The sequence below is a fragment of the Nelumbo lutea genome, chromosome 4, assembly GCF_056320005.1.
Source record: "Nelumbo lutea isolate HS-2025 chromosome 4, American lotus-T2T, whole genome shotgun sequence".
NCBI classification, from domain to species: domain Eukaryota; kingdom Viridiplantae; phylum Streptophyta; class Magnoliopsida; order Proteales; family Nelumbonaceae; genus Nelumbo; species Nelumbo lutea.
In genome coordinates, this window is record NC_142687.1 from 68,181,732 (window position 1) to 68,194,327 (window position 12,596).

The following is a 12,596-nucleotide window of genomic DNA, read 5'->3' on the forward strand; positions in this document are numbered from 1 at the left end:
TGGGGAGCAAGATTCCCTTGCTCTACTTGAGAGCGACCTTGGGGTTGCAAGACGATCTCTTCTCTAAGGCCGCTTGATCTAGACTCTGCTTGCCCCTGTGGATTTGAATGCTCGAAGCGCCGACCTCAATTTTTGTCAAGGTCAAAGGGGGTTTGCTTCGCGGTAGGAACCGCCAAGCTAGTGTCCTTAGTGCATGCCCTCTTGGAAGGTTCTTCCACCTACTGCTCCTCGACCTCCTTGACATCAATATGTACCACCTCACAAGGCACCCACTCCCTCGACCTGGCCTTTGAGGTATCCTCATCCGTTGCTCGCGAGCTTCTAGATTTAGGGACCTTCCTCTTCTTCAGGAGGATTGTTAGACAGTTGTATGCCCTTAGCTCCAATCAGAATGATGTACATTATGAATTTATTGTAAATGAATAAAGTACATATTTTATTCATGTTCCTGTAGTGTGTTTCTGCGTAATACCCATAAACTGGACACTTATGAGACTCGTGTTAGTTTATAACATTCACAGCTAGTGGGTCGGTCTAGGGAGACCTATCCTGACAAGGCTGACACTGATGTGCCGCCAAGTCGGTTGGGGTGGCCTGTCTCTGCCACCAGGGTGAGACCCGAGGTACATGCAGTGTAGGATTAATTGAACCTTTGAACCGGACCAGATTTCCAGCATTGCCCTGGACCTTGGAGATTGATGAGCAAAACTAGAAAGTTACACCTGACCCCTAAACTCGATTATGATACTACACCAGGTGTCGGATTGGCCTGTCTTTAATATGCCAATCAATGAGATCCTTAGCAGGGTCAAAACCTGGGTATGTTGGGACAATCTGAGAATTCATCTGAGTGGGTGATCACAGTGACAGGATTAGCCCCTTTGTCGTACAAAAGTAATGATCGTGGATGCACTCTCTCTGATGGAAACTAAGATTGCCGGTAACCGATTTCAATCGTTGATATTTGTTTTGCAAAATATATTTTATATGAGATATAAAAGTATTTATATTACGATTTCTAAACGTTTGCAAAAAGGTTTTAATTCCTGGGATCCATGTGAGAGGAGAGTGCAACACTGCTCCTTGCAGCCGAGGGAGAGGTCCTCTCTTGTCGGGCAGTGTATGAACATTATGGGCTAAGAGGTTAAGTGTAAGACCATTGAGGATAATACCTGATGGGCTAATCTTGCATCTGCCCATAGTCCCTAGGTGTTACAAGTTAGCTTGGCCCAAGGACTACTTAGGATAAGTGTTGGGCCCATAGAGCCCATGTGATGGGTTTTAGGGGGTGCACTGTCCATAATAGTGTATTCGGCCAGGCCTTGTAACAAAGGTTGGGCTGAACCCTTGTGGATGATGTGTAGATCAATGTTTGGGCCCCATGCCATACAAGGAAGCCCAACTGGGCAGTAGTTTGGAAGGCTAAGTGAGCACATAACCTTATTGGGCCTAAATCCCTTTTCGAACTGGGCTGATTTGATCAATTAAATAAGGGGTGAATTCTGAGATTGGATTAGCAGATAGGATTGGGCCTTAACCCTATTCACTCAAAGAGTCCAGATCTAAATGTGATTCAGATCTGAAAACCTCCTAATGAGATTAGGAGAAGGCTGATCCAATCTGCAGATAAGATAAGGGTTAAGGTTATAAAAGGAGGAGGGGGTGGCAGCCTTTTGACACGCTTTACATCATGTCTTCAGAGCTGAAATTATAGAAGAGAGAATTCAGCTTTACTGCGTTAAATCTCTCTTGTCGCCTCCTTCCTACTGCCGCCATATCTGCCAGTTTGATCTCTTGTTCTCAGTGGGAGTGATCAAGATCAGACCTTGATATCGGTTTCTTGTGAAGGGACTGATAGGAAGCTATGCTCACGTGTCATTTTGTTGATTCTTGTGAAGGAGCTGGTTCTTGGGAAGAACACTATTGATTCTGCTCCATCCTGCACTGCACCATCTTCAGTGGGAGCAGTCTTTGGTTCCTTGGGCGTGAACACCTCCATTGGGAGATATTATTTCTCCATATCAGGTATATACCTCTCCTACTGCTTTTTCAGATTTGGTTCGGTTCCTGGTTCAAGATTGATCCTTAAAAAATATGATTTTTCTAAAATAGGGAATACGATTCCCAGTAGGATGGAGAGAAATTTTTGAAATTCACCTATTCTATTCCGCAAGATTCGGGCGTCCATACGATGGATATCTCATCCCTTCAAGGATAGTAAGGACTCTAGCAATATCAACGTTCGTCATCTCTCCTACATAAAGCAGTGCATGTAATACCGCACCATAACATAAACCAATTTAAAGTAAATATCTAAAAAGTGTAATGCGACCTACCCACTGGGCTCAAATCAGCTTGAACCAGTACCTTCTTGGCCAAGTAATCCCCGATCTCCAACTTCTTTCAGACCAAATCCTTAACCTGTGACTCCTTCGGAGTAGACATGGTCCCACTACCACCCATCACTCGAGTTGTTCACCTCGAGCTCAGAAGTGGGGGTCAATTGATGAGGGATGATTAACACCTCCAATCACATCTTGCCATGTGGTAGTCCATTGCATGACACCTCGGCATTGCACATGGTTAGACTCTACTTGAATGCACCTTGACAGATCGGCTTATGAAGCCCGAGCGAACATTGATCTCACTTAAGAGCACCTCGACAGATTGACCTATTGGCTCAAAGCACACGTTCGACTTCACTACTCTGTGTTCTCGACCTACTTGTTCGACATGGGAAATCCTTAGTCTAAGGAACCTCTTCAATCTCAGCATGCCCCCGACCTACGTGGCATGATTTCCCTTTTCTCCCTTCGCACTAGATAACTAGCACAAGACATTCATGGATGTGATGCCTACCTGGCAACGACAAGCCCACTTCCCTCCACTTCACAGGAGAGTGGATAAGGGCGCCCATAACGTTGTGTAGATGTACCCCGAAAGCAATGAGTAGATGAGCATTAACAACCCAAATGTATCGGGCATGTCACAATGAGCCTCAAGGTCTACACATCACAACCAAGCCTCGAGGTCTATATATGGGTGATCCTTCACCCTGAGAAGGTATCTCACTTATTGACACACGCATTCTCTTGCTCTAATTCCTGCTCTATTGCTTTCTATCACCCCAGAGAGCTCGATACTTACTCGGTCATCGAAATTACTTACCTAGGAAATCATCCTAGCCTTCTGACGTCATCTATCTTATAGATTCAGCCACCTAGACATGCTTGCTGAGCTTTGAGCTATCATTGATAGTAGGGATTCAGCACCTTTGAGCATTTACTTGGGCAAGTGTTTTTCAGATAAACATCATCTAAGTCATTCTTCTATGTTTTCACTTACTTGGGTTGAGAGGTAGGCAAGAGGAAATTAGTGTTTTCAATAGATGGATAAGTAATTTATCCATTCTCCATGAGGGTATAGGTTTCTTAGGTAACCGATACTCTCGAGAAATTTCGCTTATAGTTTTTTTTTTTTTGAAAATAAAGGTATCCATTAAAATCTCAAAGGGGAATCAATATCAATCAAATGTTGCAAGAATGGTAGTGTAAAAGACCATGTAAAAACATCATGAATACTGATGGAGGATGATTTGACCTGACCCATTGAGATGATGGCACGTGGATCTGACTCAGCACGAGCAACAGCTCAGCACCACAGTCCGATTGCAATTAAGTAACAAGCCTATAGAACAGCTCGCTACGCCATAGCTCGTTGTAGAGGGAGCTCGCTTCAACGCGAGCTCCAGGTTCCCTGAGCTACTGAGAAGGGAATACTCCAAGACTATTTCAGCTCGCGAGCTAGGGTAACCAGCTCGCTCCAACACTTAGGTAGAAGAACTGCCCCAAAGACAACCTCGATTAGGCAACGCGAAGTATCCCTAGGAGCTCGCTACAAAGTAGCTCACAACTAGGCAACGCGACGCCCTCAAGAATTTTGTATCTAACAAGGCTGTACCCGTCAGACTGCACCACGTCTCTCGATTGACAGCGCAGTCCTTGCCTAGTTGACAGTCTGCACCCACGTCTCTCGACAGATGGTGGTGTACTTGTCCCTTCGAGACGTGTCACTCATCCAAGCGGGTAGTATGTTGTAACGATCATCTGCGTAGCCCTGGCAAGTAACGGCGATGACAGAAGCCCAGTGACAGTTACACCTAATTTGACAAGAACGCCCCTATAAAAGCCCTTTAATCGGAGGGGAGAACTCTCACTCTCGGATTTGGATCTGAACTTGAAGTATCTCGCTTGCTCACGAGCTAATTTCGAGATACAGCGATCTAGCGCGACCTACACTCTTAGCCTTTTATACTCTTTTCTTCCTCCCTGCGTCCTAACTTAAGCTTTAGAGTATTCCCATCGGGCAAATCCCCCAGGAATCCTTCACCTTCATCTTCTCAGGTGCCGTCCGTTGCCAGCAAGGAGCTAGTTAGCGGCCAGCTAGGAGTGCCCAGATCGTGCCGCATCATTTGGCACCGTTTGTGGGAAACACTTCTAAAATCCTTCCTCTAAGCTTCTATAGTTTTTTTTTTCCAAAAACTCAACATTCATGGCTTCTTCCAGTAACAAGGTCGTACCCGTCAGACTACACCACGTCTCTCGACTGACAGCGCAGTCCCTGCCCATTTGACGGTCTGCACCCACGTCTCTCGACAGATGGTGGTGTGCTTGTCCCTTTGAGACGTGCCACTCATCCAAGTGGGTAGTATGTTGTAACGATCACCTGCGTAGCCCTGGCATGTAACAGTGACGACAGGAACCCAGTGGCGATTACACCCAATTTGACAAGAACACCCCTATAAAAGCCCAATAATCGAAGGGGAGAACTCTCACTCTCGGATTTGGATCTGAACTTGAAGTATCTCACTTGCTCACGAGCTAATTTTGAGATACAGCGATCTAGCGCGACCTACACTCTTAGCCATTTATACTCTTTTCTTCCTCCCCAACGTTCTAACTTAAGCTTCGGAGTATTCTCGTCAGGCAAATCCCCTAGGAATCCTTCACCTTCGTCTTCTCAGGTGTCGTTCGTTGCCAGCAAGGAGCCAGCAAGGAGTCAGTAGCCAGCTAGGAGTGCCCGGACCGTGCCGCATCATTTGGCGTCGTTTGTGGGAAATGCTTCTAAAAGCCTTCCTCTAAGCTTCTACAATTTTTTTTCCGAAAACTCAGCATTCATGGCTTCTTCCAGTAATGTCAGACGTGGTACCAGCCAGAACGCTTCTGGGGAGCAGCCCCAACTTCCTACTGTCTATATTGGGCAGTTCACCGTCCCCCTCTCCGTGGACAGAGTCTCCAGTTTGAACGTGTCTCTCACTGTGGCACCCGTGGTCGCTCCACTCCCTTCCATAATTGGAGCAACCTTTGCTGAACCCTCGGTTGTGCCCCTAGCGGCCAACCCGAACCAGTTGGAGGACTTAATGCAATGCATGCGAGCCATGTAGGCTCAAATGCAACAATTTTAACAATTCCAACTCTATCAACAGCAAGTGTTGCACCAGGTTTCCCAGTACTAGTAGTACCAGCAACAGTTCCTCTCTTTGCCTCAGGCCCAGCTGTCGCTTCCCCCTCGGCATCCGGCCATGATGCTGACTGAGCCCTCCCGCCGGAGTGAATGACCTCGCCGCGGAGAGGCCTCCCAGGCCCAGGATCCCACCAAGAGTCAAGCCTCTTCCCATAGCCAGAAGGAGAGGGCAACTACTCCCGCCTCGCAGCTTGTGGGCAGGTCAGGGGCCTCCCAGCCAACCAAGCCCGTATCACCCCGGCCTTCGCAGTTCGAGCTCCCACTCGCGGAGAATCCATCCGAGGTTCTGGCCGCAGACTATAGGCAGGGCCCTTCGGTGACACTGAAGCATCAAGAACCAACGCCGAGCCAGCAAAGCAGTAGCGAAGACACCGGTGAGCTTGCCGAACTGCTACCCGAGTCTCTCCCAAGCTCAAAGGAAAAGAGGAGGTATGCTTAGGTGAAGTGAAAGCTACCCCTCTCCTCTCAGTTTCCTCCCCATTATCTCCAGAACTCCTTGTTGTCCCCATGCCAAGGGACTTCAAGTTCCTTCCACTGGACAAGTATGATGGATCCTTTGATCCAAATGACCACGTGAACGCCTTCCAGTCCCAGATGCACCTGGCAAGAGCCAGTGAATCATGCATGTGCGTGGCCTTTTCCACCACCTTTAAAGGGGTGGCTCGCACATGGTACCGTAACCTCGCGCCTGGTTCGATAAGAAGCTGGGCACAGTTCGTGCAAGTTTTCACCTCCCACTTCGTCACCAGCAAAAGGTGCCAGAGAACTTAGGAAAGCCTCCTCGGCATAGTACAAAAGGAAGGGGAGTCCACTCAGAGTTATATCAAGTAGTTCAATGATGCTTGCTTGTAGATACACAACCTGGATCTCACAGTTCGCCTCACCACAACCAAGTGAGGTATCACCCACAAAGAGTTCAAGAGGCACGTGGTTGTCAATCAACCCAAAACCATGACCGAGTTCCTCAAACTTGCGGATCAGTTCATAGGAACAGAGGAAGAAATCAACCAGAAGTGCGAGCAGGCCCCAGAAAAAAGAAAGAGGGAGCCCGAACCCCCATCTCAGGGAGACAGCAGGAAGAAGAAGGTCCAAGCTCGGGGGGCAAAGCCAAATCAGCCTTTCCGATCTCCAGCAGCCAAAAGGGACTATACACCCCTCAACGTGAAGCGGGCCGAGATCCTCATGGCGATCAAAGACGCTTCGTACGTGAAGTGGCCACCTCGGGAGAAGGCTGATCCTAACACCAGGAATAAAAATTTGTATTGTAGCTTTCATAAATATCACGATCATAGCACTGAAAGTGGTAAAAATCTCCGTGATGAGATAGAAGAACTCATCCATCGCGAATACTTGCGAAATTTTGTACAGAGTAATAATAATAATAAAGTAGGTCGGCAAGGGGAGCAGAGTAGAGATGCTCCCGAGTCCAGCAAACAAGCAGAACAGCTGCAAAAACAAACCCCCGAAGAGAGAGCAGTTCAGGGGACCATCCATGTCATAGTTGGAGGTTCGATTGTGGTGGGCTTCAAGAGTGTGACCTAAAGCCTGCAAACACTCCCTTGGTAGGCTTCAATGGAGAGGAAGTTCAGCCCTTGGGAAGGGTAACAATACCTGTGGAAGTTGGCACTTGGCTTAGCATAGTGAAGCTTAATCACGATTTCCTTGTGGTTGCAACCCCCTCCCCATGTAACGCCATAGTAGGTCGGCCGATTACCCATGCCTTACGGGTTGTGGTGTCCACCTACTACTTGGCCATGAAGTTCTCCATGGACTTTGGCATCGGGGTAGTGCGAAGTGACCGGCTTGAGTCTCGCAAATGCTACGTCGCCGCCCTTAAGGGAAAAACCAAGGTGGCCGATGACCTCAAGTTGGAGCGACCTATGGAGCAAAGCGAGGAGTGAGCTGCGCCCATAGAAGAGACTGTCTCCATCCCAGCCTCGGCGGAGGACCCAAACCGGACACTTCAGATCAGTGCTTCCATCTAGGAGCCTTTGCGATCTAAACTGGTATGCTTTTTACTTGAGAATTTAGATGTTTTTGCATGGTCTGCGGCAGAAATGCAGACCCTAGCATCATAACTTATAAGCTTAATATTGATCCTGTAGTTAGGCCCGTTAAACAGAAGAAATGCAACCTAGCACCAGAGCGATTGAAGGCGGTCGACGAGGAGGTCAGGAAGTTCCTTGCAGCCAACTTTATCAGGGAAGTCCATTACCCGAGCTGGGTGGCCAACCCCGTTCTAGTGAAAAAGGCTAACGGAAGTGGCGCATGTGCGTCGACTACACCGACCTGAACCGAGCTTGCCCAAAGGACTGCTTCCCACTCCCCAGGATCGACTGTCTGGTGGACGCGACCTGGGGGCACAAGTTGTGAGCTTTCTAGATGCCTACTCGGGCTACAACCAGATCAGGATGGACCCAGCAAATGAAGAAAAGACTGCCTTCATAACCGAGCTTGGCCTGTACTGCTACAAGGTTATACCCTTTGGGCTAAAAAATGCTGGGGCGACCTTTCAAAGACTTGTAAATAAACTATTTGAGCCATTGATTGGACAAAAATTAGAATGTTATGTAGATGACATGGTCGTCAAAACCTAGTTCTCATGAGATTTAATACAAGACTTGAATTTAGTTTTTGAAATCCTAGGTAGATTCAATATGAAGCTAAACCCGAATAAGTGTGTCTTTGGTGTCACCTTGGGTAAATTTCTGGGATACATCATAAACCGGCACGGCAATGAAGCCAACCCGGACAAAATAAATGCCATCTTAGATATGAGACCACCCCGAAAAATGAAGGAGATTTAAAGGCTGAATGGCTGAATAGCCACCCTGAGCCACTTCATGTCCAAGTCAGTAGATCGTTGCCTACCTTTCTTTAAAGCAATTAAAAGCAAAGGGTTTGAATGGACCCAAGATTGTCAGCTTGCGTTTGACGAGCTCAAAAATTACCTCGCTAGCATACCGATCTTAACTGGCCCGAAGAGGGCGATGTTTGAGAGTTGTACCTCTCGGAAAGTGATGAATTAGTCAGCTCGATACTAATAAAAGAAGTAGAACGGGCCCAACCTTCTATGTTAGTAAAGTGTTGCAGGGAGCAGAAACAAGATATCTAGAGATAGAAAAACTAGCGTATGCACTGGTTATTGCAGCCCGAAAGCTCCATCCATATTTTCAAGCTCATACTATTATCGTTCTCACTAACAAACCTCTAAGGCAAATCTTACTCAAGCCCGAGGTCTCTGGTCGACTGACGAAGTGGGCCGTTGAGCTCAGCGAGTACGACCTCTAATATAAGCTGCAAACTGCTATTAAGCCCAAGCCATAGCAGATTTCATTACAGAGTGCACTTTCAGCTCCAAAGTCCCTAGGCCGATTGAGCACCAGGCCGCCAGTTCGGGCGAGCCCAGAGCTTCCAAGCCAGTTGAGCCCGAGCCCCGTGAGGTAGCAGCCAGTGCGGCATCTCTCCTAGTTAGGTCGAGCACAAACGGTGATGAGGAGCCCTGGATCCTTTATGTAGATGGCTCCTCGAACCAGCAGAGCAGCGGAGCCGGAATAGTTCTACACGGCCCAAGTGGCACAAAACTGGAGTACACACTATGCTTCGAGTTCGTGGCATCCAACAATGAAGCGAAATATGAAGCGTTGATAGTCGGGCTAGCTCTAGCCAAAGAAATGAAAGCTAAGCACATTATCATTTCCAGTGATTCCCAACTCATGGTCAATCAGGTCACAAGAGAATACGAAGCTCGCAAATCAACTATGATTACCTACTTAGCCAAAGTAAGAGAGGCTCTGCCCAACTTCCTGTCACACTTCATTAGGCAAGTCCCAAGGTCTGAGAACATTGAGGCCGATGCCCTATCCCGGTTAGTCAGCACCAGTGATAGCACCATGAGAACCGTGTACATAGAGAACCTGCCTCAGCCTAGCATTCTCGGAGGGGTAGAGGAGGTCGCTCCTGTCGCTCAAGCAGAGCCGAGCTGGATTGACCTGCTCATGAGCTTCCTGCTACATGGGACCCTCCCTGCAGATTGCAATGCCGCTAGAAGGGTAGAGCGTCAGGCGGCCAAATACGTCATGATAGACGAATGGCTATACCGAATATCCTACACGCTCCCCTACCTACGCTGCTTGTGACCTTCCGAAGCCGTGTTCGTACTCCATGACACTCATGAGGGCCTATGCGACGGACACTTGGGGGGCAGGGCCCTTGCCCAAAAAGCACTACAACAAGGATACTATTGGCCAACAATGAAAGAAGACGCTATTGAGCTCATCAGAAAGTGTGACAAGTGCTAGAAACATGCCAATATCCATCATCAACCCGCTGTCGACCTCAAGTATCTCACTAGCCCGTGGCTTTTCGCACAATGGGGCATCGGTATACTTGGACTGTTTCCACCAGCAACAGGCCAGAGGAAGTTTCTAGTGGTAGCAGTGGATTATTCCACCAAGTGGTTAGAAGCCGAACCTCTTGTAACGATCACGGCCCGAAACGTCTATAACTTCTTTTGGAAGAACATAGTGTGCCGCATCAAATTACCTCGAGTATTGATTTCTGATAACGGTAAGTAGTTCAAGAACATCAAATTCCAGAATTGGTGTCAAGACATGGGGATCCGATAGAACTTCACTTCGGCCGCACACCCTCAAGCAAACAGTCAAGCAGAAGTCATGAACAGAGCTATCCTCCATGGACTGAAGGCACGATTAGACCGAGCTAAAGGATTATGGGTGGATGAGCTACCCAGTGTTCTATGGGCTTACCGAACCACAGAGAAGACCGCCATAGGAGAGACTCCCTTCAACCTCACCTACGGCACCGAGGCAGTCATCCCAGCTGAGATCGAGATTCCCTCGCTACGACTGGAAGCATATGATGACAAGGCAAATGAAGATTTGCTACATACCAACCTCGACCTACTTGATGAAGTAAGGGACCTCACATATATCAGGACTACAGCTTACCAGCAAAGAGTAGCTCAGTACCATAACGCCAGGGTCAAGAAGCGAAACCTCCACGTCGGTGACCTGGTCCTTTGTAAAGTTATGATACCTGAGTCCGGCACTGGCAAGCTCGGACCAAATTGGGAAGGACTCTATTGAGTGAAATGGGTGCTCGGGGAAGGAACATACGAGATCGAAACCCTTGAAGGGAAACAAGTACCTCGGGCATTGAATATTGTCAACTTAAGGCAATATTACTTGTAACCATTGAGTAGACCACGAGTCACTCTCAGAGCCTAAGGTCCAGAATGTTGAGCTAACACGACCTCGACGCAACAAGACCCAGTCGCCTCTACGGCATGGGCAAACTACTGAGTAGACCATGAGTCATTCCTAGAGCCTAAGGGCCAAAATGCTGAGCTAACACGACCTCGGCGCTATAAGACCTAGTCGCCTCCATGGCATGGGCAAACTTCAAGGGCAAACTATAAGTCACCCCCTCAGCCTAAGGGCTAAAACATCGAGCTAACTAAGACTTTGGCATCAAGAAAGACTTAGCCACTTCAGTGGTGAAGGCAAAGTATGAAATATCGGAGGTGTAAGCAGCTCGGGTCTGAACCCTATGAAGCATAGCTCGTCTCAGTACATCGGTTGGACCAGATAAGGAACAACCTACGAACATATAGTTTGGGCATACATGGTGATTACTTCGGGGTATACTATAAAAATACCTCAAACACTAAGGGATAGCTCGGGATAACGATTACCGAAAAATCCTACTTCGGTTATACAGCTCTAATAGCTCAAGTGATGAGAACGCTTTGGCAAAAAAATAAAAGTGCACACCATACTTAGAAGAAAAAGAGAAATTTCATTGCCATTCCAAAAAAAAAACGAGCTAAATAGCTCGAGAAAGTGCAACAAGAGATAAACAAAAAAAAGGGGGGGCACAACCGCCCAAGAAGATCTTTTCAAGACCAGGTTCTGGCACTTGGGAGCCACCAGTAATCAGAAGAACAAAAAAGTAGAACCACCAGCCTCAGGGGTCCACCTCCTCCACCTCGTCCTCATCCTCCGGGGAGTCAGGCTCTTCCTCCTCTGCCTGGTCCGCTATCTCGGGAGCCAGGCTCTTCATGGTAATGCCGTCAAGGTTGAGCCCAAAGAACTTCTTTCAGACCAACCAGCGGCAAAGCTTGAATCTGGAGCGGTACAAGCTCGAGCCATACTTCACTTGAAGGTTGTGATACTCCTGGGAGTCCTTGAAGTCCCAGACCGCCCTCTCCCACTCAGCCTCCACCATGGTGTCGAAGTTCCGAGTTTGGTCCAGAAGTGTGGACTCCAAGTCCTGACCTGTTGGCGAAGGAGCTCCCTCTCCGCTGCCACCCTCGACGACTCTTCCCTGTAGCGTGTGCTCTCCTCGGAAAGCCTGACGATCTGTGCCTCCTGGTCACGAACGAGCTGTTCCTGGGACTCGCTCCCCTTGGAAGTGTGAAGAAGCTCACCCCGGGTCTAATCGAGCTCGCCCTGGAGCTTTTGAACGATGACCCTCTGATTGCAACCGTCGCTATAGTGGATGTTCATCTGGAGGGCCATGGCATGGATGGTGGAGTTCACCTGACAACAAGAGACTAAAGTTAGAGGACAGCAAAGGAAGTAAAAAATGAGAAGAGGGGAAGGACTACTTACCACCATACAATGAGAGGCAGCGAGTGCGGCGAGCTCCCCAGGCTCCATCTCCCCCCACTTAGCGATCTCCTCGTTGTAGATCGCCCTTTGGCTCTTCCGCCTGGCCACAACGTAATCATTAACACCCTCCTAGTTCCCCACTAGGAGACGTGGGTAGGGAAATTGATAGGAAGGACTAGGGGGAACCACCCCTTGCTGCGGGAGCTCACCCTCCTCGAGACTAACTCCGCCAGCACCTCCTTCAAATGGAGGCAGTAGAACTTCAAGCGGTGGAGAGGTAAAGTCTGGCTCAATAGACCCGAACTCAGTGCCCCAGAGTTGGAAGTCCGGTCAGGACGCGACCTCTCCACCTTGCGCTTTTGGTTGCTCGAGAGAAGGTGGCGCGCATCAACACTGGACGTGGATGCTGCCAAAAAACCACAAGGTATTAGTTCAGTA